The sequence below is a fragment of the Oryctolagus cuniculus genome, chromosome 8 (genome assembly GCF_051225735.1).
Source record: "Oryctolagus cuniculus isolate XC-2025 breed Fujian yellow rabbit chromosome 8, ASM5122573v1, whole genome shotgun sequence".
Taxonomy (NCBI): domain Eukaryota; kingdom Metazoa; phylum Chordata; class Mammalia; order Lagomorpha; family Leporidae; genus Oryctolagus; species Oryctolagus cuniculus.
In genome coordinates, this window is record NC_142874.1 from 108,437,605 (window position 1) to 108,454,786 (window position 17,182).

Sequence of the window (17,182 nt, forward strand, 5' to 3'; positions counted from 1 at the left end):
AAGAAATCACAAGAATAGCAAAGTGGCAGAAGAGGAGTTTTATACTACTATGTGCTCATGGAAGCATCAGTTTTAACAACTACTCAGAAAATACCTTTTGGGGAGTCTAGGAGTTTCTTTTTTTTAAATTCTATTTATCTATTTGAGAAATAGAGTTATAGACTATGAGAGGGAGAGAGAGAAAAAGGACTTCCTTCCATTGCTTCACTCCCCAGGTGGCTGCAATGGCCAGAGCTGTGCCGATCCGAAGCCAGGATTCAGGTGCTTCTTCTTGGTCTCCCACGTGGTTGCAGGGGCCCAAGCACTTGGGCCATCTTCCACTGCTTTCCCAGGCCACAGCAGAGAGGTGGATTGGAAGAGTGACAGCTGAGACTAGAACCAGCGCCCATATGGGATGCCGGTGCTGCAGGCTGAGGATTAACCTACTGAGCCATGGTGCCGGCCCCCTTAGGAGTTTCATGTATAAGTTTTCGCACTCTGTTAGAACAAAACATCTGATAATAAACACATTTGGCAGGGGGTAAGAACAGATTCACTTTATCTCTGTCACCTCTTTCCCAAGGAAGCACAGCTCAATACCAAGAAAAATCTCCTCAACCCAAATTTTCTCTCATTGGGGAAAATGAGGGCAAAGTGAACTTCTGGCTTCCTCAGCTGTATGGGACATTGTGCAAGAGGCTCACTTCTTTATCACCACATCCAGAATTCCAGTGTGATTGGCATGGTTGGGTTGTTAGAAGAAGACGGGAACAGAGACGATTGACTGCAGACCCTACTAACAGTTTTGTGGATCCTGTCAGGAAGCCTCCTCATTAGTGGCTTAGGGTGTGTAGCCTGAAACAACAACAACAAAAAAAAACTAGCCCATCAGTTCTCCCCTGTTTCTGCACCCTTCACCACTCTCCTTCCCAAGGTGGGATACCTGAATGCAACCTGCAGACAGCAGATGCAAGTGTTTTGTACAGAGAATTGACTTGACACTGTGGAAGGGGATGAAGGCACCCAAATTTGAGCATTGCAAGGCACCACCACAGGAAAAGCGAACAGGAGACTCTTAGTATCTGGTCTGACTTGACAGGATGGAGAGAAGGTACATAAGCTTAACTATATGTTCCCACTCTAAGGAGGAAAAAATAGTTGAGGTGGGTACAACTGTAAAAAGGCCAAAGGCCTCAGAATTCCTACCTGAGATGATACTGGTGAAGGTGTTTCTCTCCCAAATGCAGTCAGTAAATATTAGAGAAAGCGGCTGTTTCTTCAAATGTAGACACAACACAACACAACACAAGACTTCAAGTAACAAGAAAACCAAGGAATCATGACACTACCAAAGAACACATTGATATTCTACTAATTCCAAATGAAAAGACATCTATGAATTGCCTAGCAAAGACTCTAAAGTATTTGTTTTAAGGAATTTCAATCAAGCTATAAGAGAATAAATGTAGAGAAGTTAATTAAACCAGAAAATGGCACATGGCCATTCCAATCTACAGAACAGAGCTGAAAGTGAAAATGGCCCAAAGAAAACCAGATCTGTACATTTTTTTTTTCAGGTTTCAACTTTCATTCAACTTAGTGAAGAACATCCTAAACACCACACATTGCACAACAGAGTACTTTTTTTTTTCTTCCAGCATTTTTAAAAATAAGACATTCACCAACATTTTGAAGAAGTTCCTCTCTATAACCTGGGCAGTGTAAAAAGGCTCTAAGTTATCATGTTGATTCAAGTTTCTTGTTAAGTACATTTGGAAATTGCTTCCTGTGGTAAACATTGTGTACAGATTTTAAAAACAAAAATAAAAAGTCTGACCACAGTTTGTTTGTTTATTTATTTATTATTTATTTAGGTAGTTTTCTGCCCAGAAACAATGATCTGGAGAGTCATACTCAGGTGTGGGGAGCAACTGGGAGCAACTTGGACTAGACTAAGTTACTGGAATTAAGACTTATTCTATGCATCTGCTCTCCCACAATATGGCGCTGGGAGAGGAGGAAACAGCTTCTACACAGCTGCCTCCAGTTCAACCAATAAATAGCAGGACCTGCTCCTGATTGGAGGAGAGCAGCGTACTTGGCGTGTGGGTAGCAGAGTTGGGATTGGTGGAAGAGAACTATAAAGGAGGAAAGAGACAACATGCACCAGGAACATCTATCTGAAGGAACGCCTGTGCAGCCCCTGAGAGAGCCGGCCGGCGGTGTGCTGCTCCCCCGTGGAAGTGGGGAAAGTGGCTAGGGGGAACCGCCCTTCCATGGAGGTGGAAGGGATGGTAGCCAACCCGGGAAGAACCAGCAGCATACCTGGGGAGGGCCGAGCAGACGAAAGAACAGCACAGGGTCCTGTGTCGTTCCTCCACGAAGACGGGGAGCGACACTCAGGGCCAGCAAATACCCTAGAATTTATATTTAAATGGGAGGAAAAAATATTTACAATAAATAAAACACAGAACTTTCTAAAAGGTCTTTAACAAGCTACCCTTGGTAGGTCAATTTAAAAGTAGAAATTAAACCTGTTAAAGTGAAATGAACACTAGGAGAAATGGTGACTTGATCAGCCCTCACCCTGACTGTTGCTACTTGATATGTTATCCCTCTTAGTATTTTTTTTTTGTTTGTTCTACTTAATACTTTTGGTTGAATACTGTAATCAATACACAATTCTTCTTTAGTGCTGAGACTTAACTGAAAAGTGATCACTGTTAAATAGAAGAGTGGGAATAAGAGAGGGAAGAGATGTGCAATTCAGGACATGCTCAAGCTGACTTACCTCAAACAGTAGAGTTAGAAACATACCAGGGGATTCTAATTCAATCCCATCAAGGTGGCATGTACCAATGCCATCTCACTAGTCCCAGTGATCAATTTCTGTTCACAATTGATCGTAATGATAGGACTAAAAACCAAAGGGATCACATAAACAAGAATAGTGTTTGCAAATACTAGCTGATAGAATCAAAAAGGGAGAGAACCATCCAACATGGGAAGTGAGATACACAGCAGACCCATAGAATGGCAGATGTCCTAAACAGCACTCTGGCCTCAGAATCAGCCCTTAAGGCATGCGGATCTGGCTGAAAAGCCCATGAGAGTATTTCAGGCATGGAAAGCCAAGACACTCTGGGGGAAAAAAAAACATAAATTAAAGATCTCTGTGAGTGAGATCCCAATGGAAAGAAGGGGTCATCAAAGAAGGAGGTACCTTTCTCTGAAGGGAGGAGAGAACTTCCACTTTGACTACGACCTTGTCTAAATATGATCAGAGTCAGTGAACTCAGGGGGCTTCCATAGCCTTGGCAGCTCATGACAAGAGCCTAGGGTGATTACTGAGGCCATAAACAAGAGTGTCAATTTGTTAAGTCAACAACAGGAGTCACTGTGCACTTACTCCTCATGTCGGAGCTCTGTCCTTAGTGTGCTGTACATTGAGATTTAATGCTATAACTAGTGCTAAAACAGTATTTTTCACTTTACATTTCTGTGTGGGAGCAAACTGTTGAAATCTTTACTTAATGTATGCTAAACTGATCTTCTGTATATAAAGAGAAACGAAAAAAAAAGTAGAAATTAATACACTAAAATGAATGTTTCAGTGTAGCTCCAAAAAATCTTTATTAGTATAGATGTTTGGAAGCATGATGCTGGCTTAGAAGTTTTATTCCTTGTTTATCTACCTTATGTGCACATGCTGCATCTTAGTTGTCATAACTTGTCCCTATAGATTCCTCCTAAGTAGTGGTCATAACCACCCTGGCTGCCACCATAGTCTCAGCACTGTCCACATCCATGTCCATACCCTGCAGGTGGAGTGTCATACTTGCCCCGCCCATAGCCCTGGTTTCCACCACCTCTGGAGTAGCTGCGACCACGCCCATCGGCCCCAAAGGCACCCCCTCTGGTTCCCCGGGGAAACTTGCTTGTGTGGTCCACATGGATCTGAAGACCATCTGGGGACTCTCCATTTATGGCTCTCATGGCATCTGTCACGCTCCTGGTTAGTCAAAGTGATGAAGCCAAAACCCTGGGATTGCTGAGTCTCCCGGTCCTTGACAGCGACCACCTCAGAAACAGGCCGGAAGCTGCTGAAATGGTCTTCCGGTGCCTGATGTCGTGGTTGGAAGTTGAGCCCTCCAGCGAAGAGCTTCCCTTCTTCAGAGAACATGGCAGTGAATTCGAGTCCTGGAAATTAAAAAGTGAAATAACTGGGCCAATGGCAACCTCTCAGGCACAGAGAGAACCCAGATCTATAAATTTTAAGTCAGATGTCACTTAAGTGAAATGACAGTATTTCTTTTTTAGTTCTTATTTTGTGCCAGTTACTATTCTAACTGCTTTTCATTTATGAATGAATTTAATCTTCATAACAACCCCTGGAATTGGCACTGCTATCATTTTCATTGTATAAATTAACAAAATGAATCACAGAGTAGTTGAAGACCTTGGCCAGTTTCACATGGTTAGTGTGACTTGGACTGGGGGGCATTAGCTCTGAAGTCTATGATTCTAACCACTACCCAACATTCTCAACACAGTATTAAAGGAAAGTATAATGTATAAATTCTCTGGCTGTAACAGAATCATGTAATAGATTTACTAGCTCATCATATAAATTCAATTTCATTATTTCATGAATTCATAGCTCAATAAACCAAATCTTGCAGGTTGGAGCAGCACAAAACTCCGTTTGGAAATATATGAACAAGCAGGGAATTCTCCACTTCTCCCAAATCATTGCCTTAATCAACAGAAAGCTTTACCAACTGTAGACATTATCTTTCATTGGAAAATCCAGTTTTCTGTGGTTAATTTTTTAATGCTTCAGAGTCAGTTTCAATTACCCATGAAAAAGTATAGACCTTATTTATAAAATATTAAAATAGTCCAGTAAAGTTGGATATAGTTCTTCCATTTAAAAAATATAACTTGACCTTAGAGTGCCAAAACCTACATTTCAACTCTTTGTTCCAACTCTTCATTTTGCTAAGAGAAAAAAGTCTGTGATTAGAATTGGCTGTAGAAATCTTAGTAAGTCCAACAAATGAAGGCCTTTAGACAATATTATAATTCCACAAATTTGTATCTCAAAAGATGTATAGTCATCTCAAGGAAGAACTAGGAGTAATACCTTATAGCATATTGGTGTTATTGTCTCTAGTGGGAAAAACTGCATTGAAAGCACAATATTCTTAGCTAATAGCAAAATTAAAGTAAATAACAAAAATTGACACTCCAAAATGTTTAGAAAAATTAATCATTGCTACGGTCAATAAAGTAGCTACCAGAAATTGAGATGTTATTAGATTGTTCCATAATATTAAATTATTCCATAGAAGGAAAAGAGAAGCTAGAATGAGTAGTGTTAAATTTAAGTATGTAATTTTAAGGGCCTTACATGAAAGGTTTAAAACTTTTTTTTTTTTTTTTGTAAATAACACTCAAAAGTGTGACTTTAAAATTCTCCTACAGGCTAATACCTAAAGACCAGCATCCTTCTGGCACTTTAAAAATTACTAAAGTCTCTTGGATTAGATTCAGGATAGCCTACCTCAGTGTCACATTAAATTCTATATCAAATAGTTCTATTTTAATATCTCTCACTATTTAAATTGTTCATTCCAAAAATATTTCTACTGACTCTGTTCCAGTCAGTATATTTGACACTGAGAATACGGAGATGAATAAAGCAGACAACTTTACAATGCCCTTCAGGATTCAATATTCAAACCTCATTCTAAAGAGAATTTAGGATATTAAAATAAAGAAAATTATATCTCTTTACAATATACAAAATGCTTTTCACAGAGATTATTCAGAACTTTTCTATAAAAGAAAGCTCTTATTTCCTCTTTAGTAGGTAAAGAAAATATACCTCAAAATATTAATCTACAATTATTTCACTGTGTATTATCTCACTGTGCAAAAGAGGACTGGATGATGGGCCAGGGAATGGATCCCCAAACATTTAGACAGTTGGGGTAATTCTTATTAAACCATCTGGGAAAAAGACAAGAACAACAATGAATATTATGAGATGGTATAACAGCCAAAATAATGAATTTTAGCTAGTCATTATCCTATTATAAAAGATAGGGCTTCCCACCATATAAGCAGGAGGGTAATATGGGGATAATTTCATTCCACATGCAACATATCACACCGAGAATGTCCTACTTTTGACATTGGTATCCTGATTTTCCATCTCTTACTTCACCACACACGGTTCCCTTTTTTTTTAGTTCATCATCCCATTCATAGCTTTGTTGGCCTGGCCTCTTTACTTCGATCTATAGCCTTGTTCAGCTATTTTCAAATTGCATGTAATATCTTAAAATCTTTGTCCCTTGACTTCTTCAGCCCTGTCATATTTTTATTATGATGGAGAAAATCAGAAACCAAATGCACATTTTTGTTTGCTTTCTTGGTTCCTGGTCTCTGTGCTCTTCAACCACTCTCTTATTCTTCTCTTATTTCCTCCTTAATGCTTTTACCACTTCCACAGTTTGACAACTTTTTCACATTTCCTAAGGCTCTGTTCCCATTCCCACTGCTTCAGTATTGTCCCCACCACTTCAACACACCACTTAACTCACCAATTAAGGTCAAATTTTAAGGCAGATGATTAGTGAAGAGCAGATGATTAGTGAAGATATAAAGAGCAGAAGAGTGAAAAAAAAGAGACTCTTGGTAGACCACAGCCTGTGTAGTAGTTCTACAATGAGAAACATCCATAGAAAGTACAAGTAGATTTGACATATCAAAGAACCTGATGTGGTGGAAGATAAAGACAGTTTCAGAAGTGGATGTGTCAACTGATAGAGAATCTTAAAACATGATTTAAAGCAAATTAACTGGCATCATATTCTGTTCTTGAAAGGGATGCTATATTATTACTTTTTAAGAGTCTAAAAGAAGATGATTGAAATAGAGAAATCCCATTGAAGACCAGTAAAGGGTCCTGAAGCTTTCTCTTTATTTACTGTCTTTTTTCTCCTGATTTTCCTCTTTTATTTTTGTTATTAGCATGTTGAAGTTTCCATTGGGATGTTGAGATGCGGTTTTATACAACATGTGAAAACCTAACCAAGACCTATATTTGTATTTAGACTTTTAAGTCAAATATACATATCTAACACATACATGCAAAAGTCAATAATGGTTAAAGAGGACAAGTGTTCACTGATTAGACATTTGAGTAATTTATCATTGTATTTGAAATCATGCTGGATTTCTGTGCTTAATATAACTTAGGACTAGGTGAATGTAAGTATAAGCGACAGTTGTGGGATGTTCTACCTGACACTCCCCCTATCTGCCTTCTAGAAATGAATCTAGAAGATTAGGGACAGATCATAGGCTCCAATGCCATGTTTACTGGCTTCAAATCTTAATTCTGTCACATCATGACTAAGAAACAGGGGAAAGTGTCTAATATCTCAGATGCATAGTTTTCTCTTTATAAATTTGGGATTTAAAAACAGTTCCTTCTTCATAATCTTGTTAAGAATTAAATTGAAGATACAGATTAAATGATTTATATAAGGAGTCTTTAAAAAGTTCACAAAAGGGGCAGAATTGTGGAGTGGCTGGTAAAGTCTCCCTCTGTGATGCCAGAATTCCATATGGGCACTGGTTCGAGATTCAGCTGCTCCACTTCTGATCCAGCTCCCTGCTAATACACCTGAGAAGGCAGCAGAAGATTATCCAAGTGCTTGGTCCCCTGTACCCATGTAAGTGGCCCAGAAGAAGCTCTGGGTTCCTGGCTTTGGAATTCCCCAGCCCTAGCTATTGGAGCCATTTGGGGGGTGAAACAGTGCATGGAAGAATTCATTCTCTCTCTCTCTCTCTCTCTCTCTCTCTCTCTCTCTCATGCTCTCACTCTCTCACTCTTTCACTCTAATTCTAACTCTAACTCTGCCTTTCAAATAAATAATCTTTTTAAAAAAGATGTTCCTGGAAGATGCATATGATGAAAAAAAAAAACTATGCATGGCTAAAAATTTTTGCATCTTTACACCAAAATATACTCATGCTAAATTGTTATGTCTGACCTTATAATTTGAAGCATTACAAGGGATTAATAATTTCTTTCAAATTTGAAAGAAAGTCCTATCAGAACAATATTCATTCTGGTAAAATTAAAGCAAGAGCAAGAAAAAAACATCAAAGTTTTGATGCAAGAACCATGAAATAATTGATGCTTTACAAAAAGTTTATAGGGACAATCCTCTAAAGAAATCCACAGTTGAATAATGGGTTACTCATTTTAGCAAGGGCTAACACCATGTTGAAGTTGAAGGTCATAACCATAGATCACCCACATCAATATGCAAAGAAAAAATTAATCTTGTTTGTGCCCTGATTGAAGAGAATCAATGATTAACAGCAGAAACAATAGCCAAACACCACAGACATCTCAATTGGTGCTGTTTATGTAATTTTATCTGAAAAATTTGGGCAAATTTTCTGCCAGATGGGTGCTAAAACTATTGCATCCAGAACAGTCACTGTAGACAAGAACAGAACTTAAAATGGAAATGCTAAACAACTGGGATGAAGATTCTGAAGCATTTCTTTGAATAACTGGAGCTGGAGATGAAACATGTTTTTACTGGTATGGTCCTGAAGACAAAACATAGTCAACACAATGGCTACTAAGGGGTAGAAGTGGTCCAGTCAAAGCAAAAACAGATTGGTCAAGAGTAAAGGACATGACAATCGTTTTTGGGGATGTTCAAACCATTTTGTTTGTTGACATACTGGAAGGTCAAAGAACGATAATATCTCTTTATTAGGAAAGTATTTTGAGAAGTTAACACATGGTTTTGCAGAAAAACACCTAGGAAATTTCACCAGAGATCATTCTCCACGATGACAAAGTTCCTGTTCATTCCTCTCATTGAAAAAGAAAAATTTTATTAGTTTCAGTGGAAAATCATTAGGCATCCTCATTACAGTTTGGATTTGGTTCTTACTGACTTCCTTTTGTTTTCTAGTATTAAAATAATCTTTAAAGGGCATCCATTTTTCTTCATTTAATAAAGTAAAAAAGACTGCATTGACCTGGTTAAATTCCCAGGATCTTTAGTTCCTTAAGGATGTACTAAACAACTGTTCTCATTGTGTCTAAATTTTATTGAACATGATGGAACCTATCTTGAGAAAATGTTTATATTTTTTATTTCTATCTTTTAATTTAATTTTTCCACTAACCTCTTGAAGTTGTCTCGTATGATGAATAGCACAAATTAAGGACCAAATGAATTTAAGATAATGTTATAACTATTCTAGGAATTGTTTTTCCTCTTCTCATGCATATTGTTGCATCAGAAACTTATATGATACAAAAAACAGTTCCCCCTTCCCCAACCATAGTGGACTGGTTTAGGATTGGACCCCTCGTCCTAATGGAATGTATTTTGACTGGACTATAAGACCTCAAGATAGCTGTTTAGAGAAATGAAAAATGTTTATTAAAGTATTAAGTGAATTTTGGAATACAATTATGGTATAGGAAGGAAAAATTAAAGGGTTTGTATATTTGGATTTTCTTTTGAATTTCCAAAGAGATGGCATCTTAAGACTTAGACCTTTATGAGAGAAGGGAAGTCCTCTATTAACTATGCTTCTTACTCCAGACTTGGGTTTCCCTTTTTTCCCTCAAGATCTTCCTTTCACAATTTCTGTACAACTTTTCCTTATGGCTTATTCCCCAACCACCATCCTTGAGAAGTGTAATTTATGTCAGTGGATCTCAACCTGGGTCAATGTTGCTGTTCAAGGGACATATGATGAAATATACAACATTTTTGGTTGTCAATTGGAGGGTGTGAGCTCCTGATATGTAGTGTATAGGAGAGAAGTATGAACAATATGGAGGTTGAGGAACTCTGATATAAGTCAAAACAGATAAATGAACTATTTCTCCCACTAGCAAAAAGTCTCTTCTACTTTTAGAATAGCTGCTGCCCCATTGTTATGTACAAAAGTTTAATATATTTTCTTGTCCATCCAAGTCCAACCAAAATCATATAAAGCCATCCCTCAGTAACCACAGGGTATTTGTTCCAGGACATCCTGTTGATGCAAACATTCTTATAATACCTAATACAATGTAAAATCTACATAAATAGCTGTTAGCCTATATACTTCTTAGGGAATAATGACAAGAAAAAGTTTGTACATATTTGGTTCAGATGCAATTTTCCCCCAGATATTTCCAACTTGCCATTGATTGAATCCATGGTTGCAGTACCCATGGATAAGGACAGCTAACTATATATAGTGACACACAAGTCTTAAAGCTTGTTTGTTACCCTCGAATGGATTGAGATTGATGACATTCATAGAACCAAGAATTTAGTTCTATGAATGGAGCAAGGAGGTGAAAGGAAGTTATCGGTGTTCCCATCATAACTGCATTTCAGGAAGATGTGGGAAATGCAAATATTCTTTTTTAAAATTTTATTTAAGTTATTCAAGTTTCATGTGTTTTATATATACATATTTAGGAACATATGTGTGTGTGTGTGTGTGTGTGTGTATATCCCATAATTTCTTTATCCAGTCTTCAATTGATGGATATCTGGGTTGACTCCATATCTTAGCTATTGTGATTGAGCTGCAGTGAACATATGGGTATAGATAACTCTTTCATATGCTGATTTCTTTTGGTTTTGGTAAATTCCCATGAATAAGATGGCTGGATCATATGGTAAGTTTTTATTTAGACTTCTGAGGTATCTACACATTGTATTCCACGGTGGCTGGACCAGCTTACCTTCTCACAATAGTGGATTAGGGTACCTTTTGCCCCACATCCTTGCCAACATTTGTTTTTTTTGTTGATTTCTGTATGAAAGCCATTCTAAGTGTGGTGAGGTGAAACTCATTGTGGTTTTGATTTGCATTTCCATGACGGCTAGTGATCATGAACATTTTTTCAAGTGTCTTTGGCCATTTGAATTTCCTCTTTTGAAAAATACCTATTCAAGTCCTTTGCCCTTTTCTTAAATGGATTGTTTGTTTTGATGTTGTTGAATTTCTTAAGCTCTCAATAGATTGTGGATACAGAACTTCTATCAGTTGCATAGTTAGCAGATATTTTACCCCATCTGTCAGTTGCCTCTTCACTTTGCTGAGTGTTTCTTTTGCAGTGCACAAGCTTCTAACTTGATATAATCTCATTTGTGAATTTTGGCTTTGATTGCCTGTGCTTCTGGTTTTTTTTTTTTTTAAAGAATTTCGTTTATTAATTCCCCCCTTCCAAAGAAACCTTATATTTAGAAATACAAACTTCATGCATGTCATAAGTACAGCTTTAGGAATTGTAGTGATTCTTCCCACCAAACCTGCCCTTCCATCCACCCTCCCACCCCTTCTCCCATTCCCAATCCTATTCTACAGTAAGATTCATTTTCAATTAACTTTATACACAGAAGACCAATGCTATACTAAGTAAAGAGTTCAACAATGTGCACAAAAACAAACAAAAATAACCCTATTCCCCAACAGTCAAGACAAGGGCTGTTCAAAGTCATTGCATATTTTTTTTAAACTTTTATTTAATAAATATAAATTTCCAAAGTACAACTTTTGGATTATAGAGATTTTTCTCCGCATAACCACCCTCCCACCCGCAACCATCCCCTCTCCCACTCCCTCTCCCATCCCATCCCATTCTTCAACAAGATTCATTTTCAATTATCTTTATATACAGAAGATCAATTTAGTATATAACAAGTAAAGATTTCAACAGTTTGCACTCACACAGAAACACAAAGTATCAAGTACTGTTTGAGTACTAGTTATAGCATTAATTCACATTGTACAACACATTAAGGACAGAGATCATACATGGGGAGTAAGTGCACCTTGAAGTTAATTTCACTTCTGTTCTTTTTTTTTTTGAAACTTAATTAACTTTAAAGAAGCATCCAAGAATGATGCATCTTTTGTGAGCAATTAGACATAATTATAATACAATTTTTTGAGGACAGAAGTCCTGTATGGGAAGTTAGTGCACAGTGACCCTTGTTAATTTAACAATTGACACTCTTATGTATGACAGCAGCGATCATCTGAGGCTCTTGACATGAGCTGTCTAGGTTAAAGAAGCCTTTTGAATCCACAAACTTCATCAGTATTTAGACAAGGTCATAAGCAAAGTGGAAGTTCTGTTCTCCCTTCAGAAAAAAGCACACCCCTCTTTGATGACCACTTCTTTCCCCTAGGGTCTCACTAACAGAAATCCTTCATGTAGGACATTTTTTGAAACAATATCTTGGCTTTCCATGCCTTAAGTTCTCTTGTGGGCTTTTCAGCCAGACTAGAATGCATTAAGAGCTGATTCTCAGGTCAGAGTGATATTTAAAGCGATTTTCATTCTATGAGTCTGCTTTGTGGATTGCTTCCCATGTTGGAGCATTACTGCTTTTAAATTCTATCAATTATTATTACCAGACACTTAAACACTTATTTGTATCTGTGTGATCACTTTAATACATTGATGGTATTTTTGCCACCCAGCTTAAGGAGATTTGGGATCCCATGGCAAATTTTTAAACTGTACCCTTAGAAGTAAGTCCATAGGAAAATATGCAGAACTATGCAGCTTTGTAGTTACAAACTTCATACACTTAATAATTACAACTTTAGGAACGTGGTGATCCTTCCCATGGTGCCCAACCTCCCACCCCTCTTCCTCCTCCCTCTCTTATCCCGACTCTTATTTTTTAATGAGATTTATTTTTCAATTAACTTCATACAATTTCTTTAACTCTATGTTAAGTAAAGAGTTCAACAAATAGTAAATAAAAAAACAAAACTGTTTCTCAATAGTCAAGACAAGGACTGTTCAAGTCATTGCTTCTCAAAGTGTGAAATTCACTTCTACAGATTGCCTTTTAGGTGCTCTATTATTTATCACAGGTCAGGGAGAACACGTGGTATTTGTTCCCTTGGGACTGGCTTATTTCACCAAATATTTTTTCCAGATTAATCCATTTTATTGTAAATGACCAGATTTCATTTTTCTTTACTTCTGTGTAGTATTACTTCGTGTTCATATTTTATAATTTCTTTATCCAATCTTCAATTGTTGGGCATTTGGGTTTGTTTCGTGTCTTAGCTATTGTGCATTGAGCTGCAGTAAACATGGGAGTACAGATAACTCTTTCATATACTGATTTCCTTTCCCTTGGTTAAATTCCCAGGAGTGGAATAGCTGGGTCATATGGTAGGTCTATATTCAGATTTCTGAGGTATCTCTATTCTGTCTTCCATGGTGGCTTTACCAATTTTCACTTACATCAACAGTGGATTAGGGTACCTTTTCCCCCATATCCTTACCAGCATTTGTTGTTTGTTGATTTCTGTATGAAAACCATTCTAACTTGGGTGAGGTGAAACCTCATTGTAATATTGATTTGCATATCTGACAGCTAGTAATCCTGAGCATTTTTTCATGTGTCTGTTGGACATTTGAATTTCCTCTTTTAAAAAATGTCTGTTTATGTCTTTTGCCCATTTCTTCACTGGGTTATATATTTTGTTGTTGAGTGTTTTGATCTCTTTATATATTCTAGTTAATAATCCTTTATCAGTTACATAGCTTACAAGTAATTTCTCCCATTCTGTAGGTTTCCTCTTCACTTTGCTGAGTGTTTCTTTTGCAGTACACAAGCCTCTCAATTTGATGTAATCCCATGTATTGATTTTGGCTTCATTTGCCTGTGCCTTTGGGGTCTCTGCAAAGAACTCTTTGCCTATGCCAATGTCTTGCAGGGTTTCTTTAAAGTTCTATAATAATTGATGGTATTGGGTCATATATTTAGATCTTTAATCCATTTTTAGTGGATTTTTGTGTAAGGTGTAATGTTGGGGTCTTGCTTCATATTTTTGCATGTGGAGATCCAGTTTTCCCTGCACCACTTGTTGAAGAGACTCTCCTTACTCCAGGGATTGATTTTAGCTCCATTGTCAAAGATTAGTTGGTTGTAGATGCTTGAAATGATTTCTGGCATTCTATTCTATTCTATTCTATTCTATTCTATTCTATTCTATTCTATTCTATTCCATTCCATTCCATTCCATTCCATTCTATTCCGTTGGTCTATCCATCTGTTTTTGTACCAGTACTAGAATATTTTGATTATTACTGTCCTGTAGTGTGTCTTGAATCTGTTATTGTGATGCCTCTGGCTTTGTTTTTGTTGTATAAAATCACTTTGGGCTCTCCTGTGTTTCCATATGAATTTCAGCATCATTTTTTCTATATCTGAGAAGAATTCTCTTGTATTTTGATTGGTATTGCACTGAAACTCTAATTACTTTTGGAAATGTGGACATTGTGATGATATTGATTCTTCCAGTTAATGAACATGGAAGATTTTTCCATTTTTTTGGTATCTTCTTCTATTTCTTTCTTTAATGTTTTACAATTCTCATTGTAGAGGTCTTTGACATCCTTGGTTAAATTTATTCCAAGGTATTTGATTTTTATGTAGCTATTGTGAATGGGATATATCTTAGAAGTTCTTTCTCAGCTGTGGCATTGTCTGTGTAAATAAATAGTTTTGTGTGTTGATTTTATTTCCTGCTACTTTACCAAACTCTTCTATAAGTCCCAATAGTCTCTTAGAGGATCCTGTTGGATCCCTATATATGGAACCATGTCATCTGCAAATAGGGATAGTTTGACTTCCCCCTTCCCAATGTGTATCTCTTTGATTTCGTTTTCTTTCCCAATGGCTTGCCTAAAACTTCCAGGCCTCTGTTGAATAACAATGGTAGAGTGGGTGCCCTTGTCTGGTTCCAGATCTTACTGAGAATGCTTCTAACTTTTCTCCATTCCATAATATGACTGTCCATGCGTTTCTCATAAATTGTTTTCATTCTATTGAGGAATGTTCCTTCTGTACCCAATTTGCTTGAAGTTTTCATCATGAAAGAATATTGTATTTTATCAAATCCTTTTTATGCATCTATTGAAGTAATTATGTTTTTTTGTTCTTCAATTTGTTAATGTGGTATATCACATTGATTGATTTGTGAATGTTGAATCATCCCTGCATACCTGGGATAAATCCCAGTTGGTCAGGGTGATTGATCTTTCTGATGTGTTGTTGGATTCAATTGGCTAGTATTTTGTTGAAGATTTTGTGTCTATGTTCATCAGAATAATCAATCTGTTGTTCTCTTTCTCTATTGCATATTTTTCAGGTTTAATTATTAAGCTGGTGTTGGGTCACAGAAGGAGCTTGGGAGGATTCCCTTCCTTTCAATTGTTTTGAATAGCTTAAGAACAATTGGAGTCATATCTTTTTTAAAATATCTGGTATAGCTTTTTGTTGAATACTGTAATCAATACACAATTACTCTTAAGTGCTGAAACTTAACTGAAAAGTGATCGCTGTTAAATATAAGAGTGGGAATAAGAGAGGGAAGAGATGTGCAATTCAGGACATGCTCAAGCTGACTTACCTCAAACGGTAGAGTTAGAAACATACCAGGGGATTCCAATTCAATCCCATCAAGGTGGCATGTACCAATGCCATCTCACTAGTCCCAGTGATCAATTTCTGTTCACAATTGATCCTAATGATAGGACTAAGAACCAAAGGGATCACATAAACAAGACTAGTGTCTGCAAATACTAGCTGATAGAATCAAAAAGGGAGAGAATGGTCCAACATGGGAAGTGAGATACACAGCAGACCCATGGAATGGCAGATGTCCTAAACAGCACTCTGGCCTCAGAATCAGCCCTTAAGGCATGCGGATTTGGCTGAAAAGCCCATGAGAGTATTTCAGGCATGGAAAGCCAAGACACTCTGGGGGAAAAATAAAAACACCTAAATGAAAGATCTCTGTGAGTGAGATCCCAGTGGAAAGAACAGGTCATCAAAGAAGGAGGTACCTTTCTCTGAAGGGAGGAGAGAACTTCCACTTTGACCATGGCCTTGTCTAAATATGATCAGAGTCAGTGAACTCAGGGGGCTTCCATAGCCTTGGCAGCTCATGACAAGAGCCTAGGTTGATTACTGATGCCATAAACAAGAGTGTCAATTTGTTAAGTCAACAACAGGAGTCACTGTGCACTTACTCCTCATGTAGGATCTTTGTCCTTAGTGTGCTGTACATTGAGATTTAATGCTATAACTAGTACTCAAACAGTATTTTTCACTTTACATTTCTGTGTGGGAGCAAACTGTTGAAATCTTTACTTAATGTATGCTAAACTGATCTTCTGTATATAAAGAGAATCGAAAATGAATCTTGATGTGAATGGAAGGGGAGAGGGAGTGGGAAAGGGGAGGGTTGCGGATGGGAGGGACGTTATGGGGGGGGAAGCCATTGTAACCCATAAGCTGTACTTTGGAAATTTATATTCATTAAATAAAAGTTAAAAAAAAATACCTGGTATAGTTCAGCAGTGCAGCTGTATCATCCTGTGTTTTCCTTTGTTAGGAGGGTCTTTATTACTGATTCAAGTTCTTTTACTTATTTATTTATTTGACAGGTAGTTACAGACAGTGAGAGAGAGAGAGAGAGAGAGAGAGAGAAAGGACTTCCTTCTGTTGGTTCACTCCCCAAAAAGCTGCAAAACCGGAGCTATGCTGATCGAAGCCAGGAGCCAGGTGCTTCCTCCCAGTCTCCCATGCGGGTACAGGGGCCCGAGCACTTGGGTCATCTTCCACTGACTTTTGAGGCCACAGCAGAGAGCTGGACTGGAAGAGGAGCAACTGGGACTAGAAATGACGCCCATGTGGGATGCCGGTGCTGCAGGTGGAGGATTAACTTAGTGCACCACAGCACTGGCCCCCTGATTCAATTTCTGTCTTGATTATTGGTCTGTTTAGGTTTTCCATGTTCATGGCTCAATTTTGGTAGCTTCATGTGTCCAGGAACTATCCATTTCTTCCAGGTTTCCAATTTGTTGGCATACATTTTATGTGGTAATTCCTGATGATTCTTTTTATTTCTATAGTATATGTTGTTTTATTTCCTTTTTCATCTCTAATTTTATTGAATTGGATCTTCTCCCTCTTTTTTTTTTTTTTTTTTTGGTTGGTAGGTTGGGTCAATGGTGTGTCAATTTTGTTTATTTTTTCAAAAAAGCAGCTCTTCATTTCACTGATTTGTTTTGTTCTCAATTTTGTCTATTTCTTCTCTAATTTTAATT

General features: G+C 37.4%; 1 pseudogene; it reads right to left on the reverse strand.

Moving 5' to 3' along the window:
- Positions 1–3,702: 3,702 nt before the first annotated feature.
- On the reverse strand, positions 3,703–4,162 carry LOC138843314 (RNA-binding protein 3 pseudogene; annotated as a pseudogene).
- Positions 4,163–17,182: the final 13,020 nt, after the last annotated feature.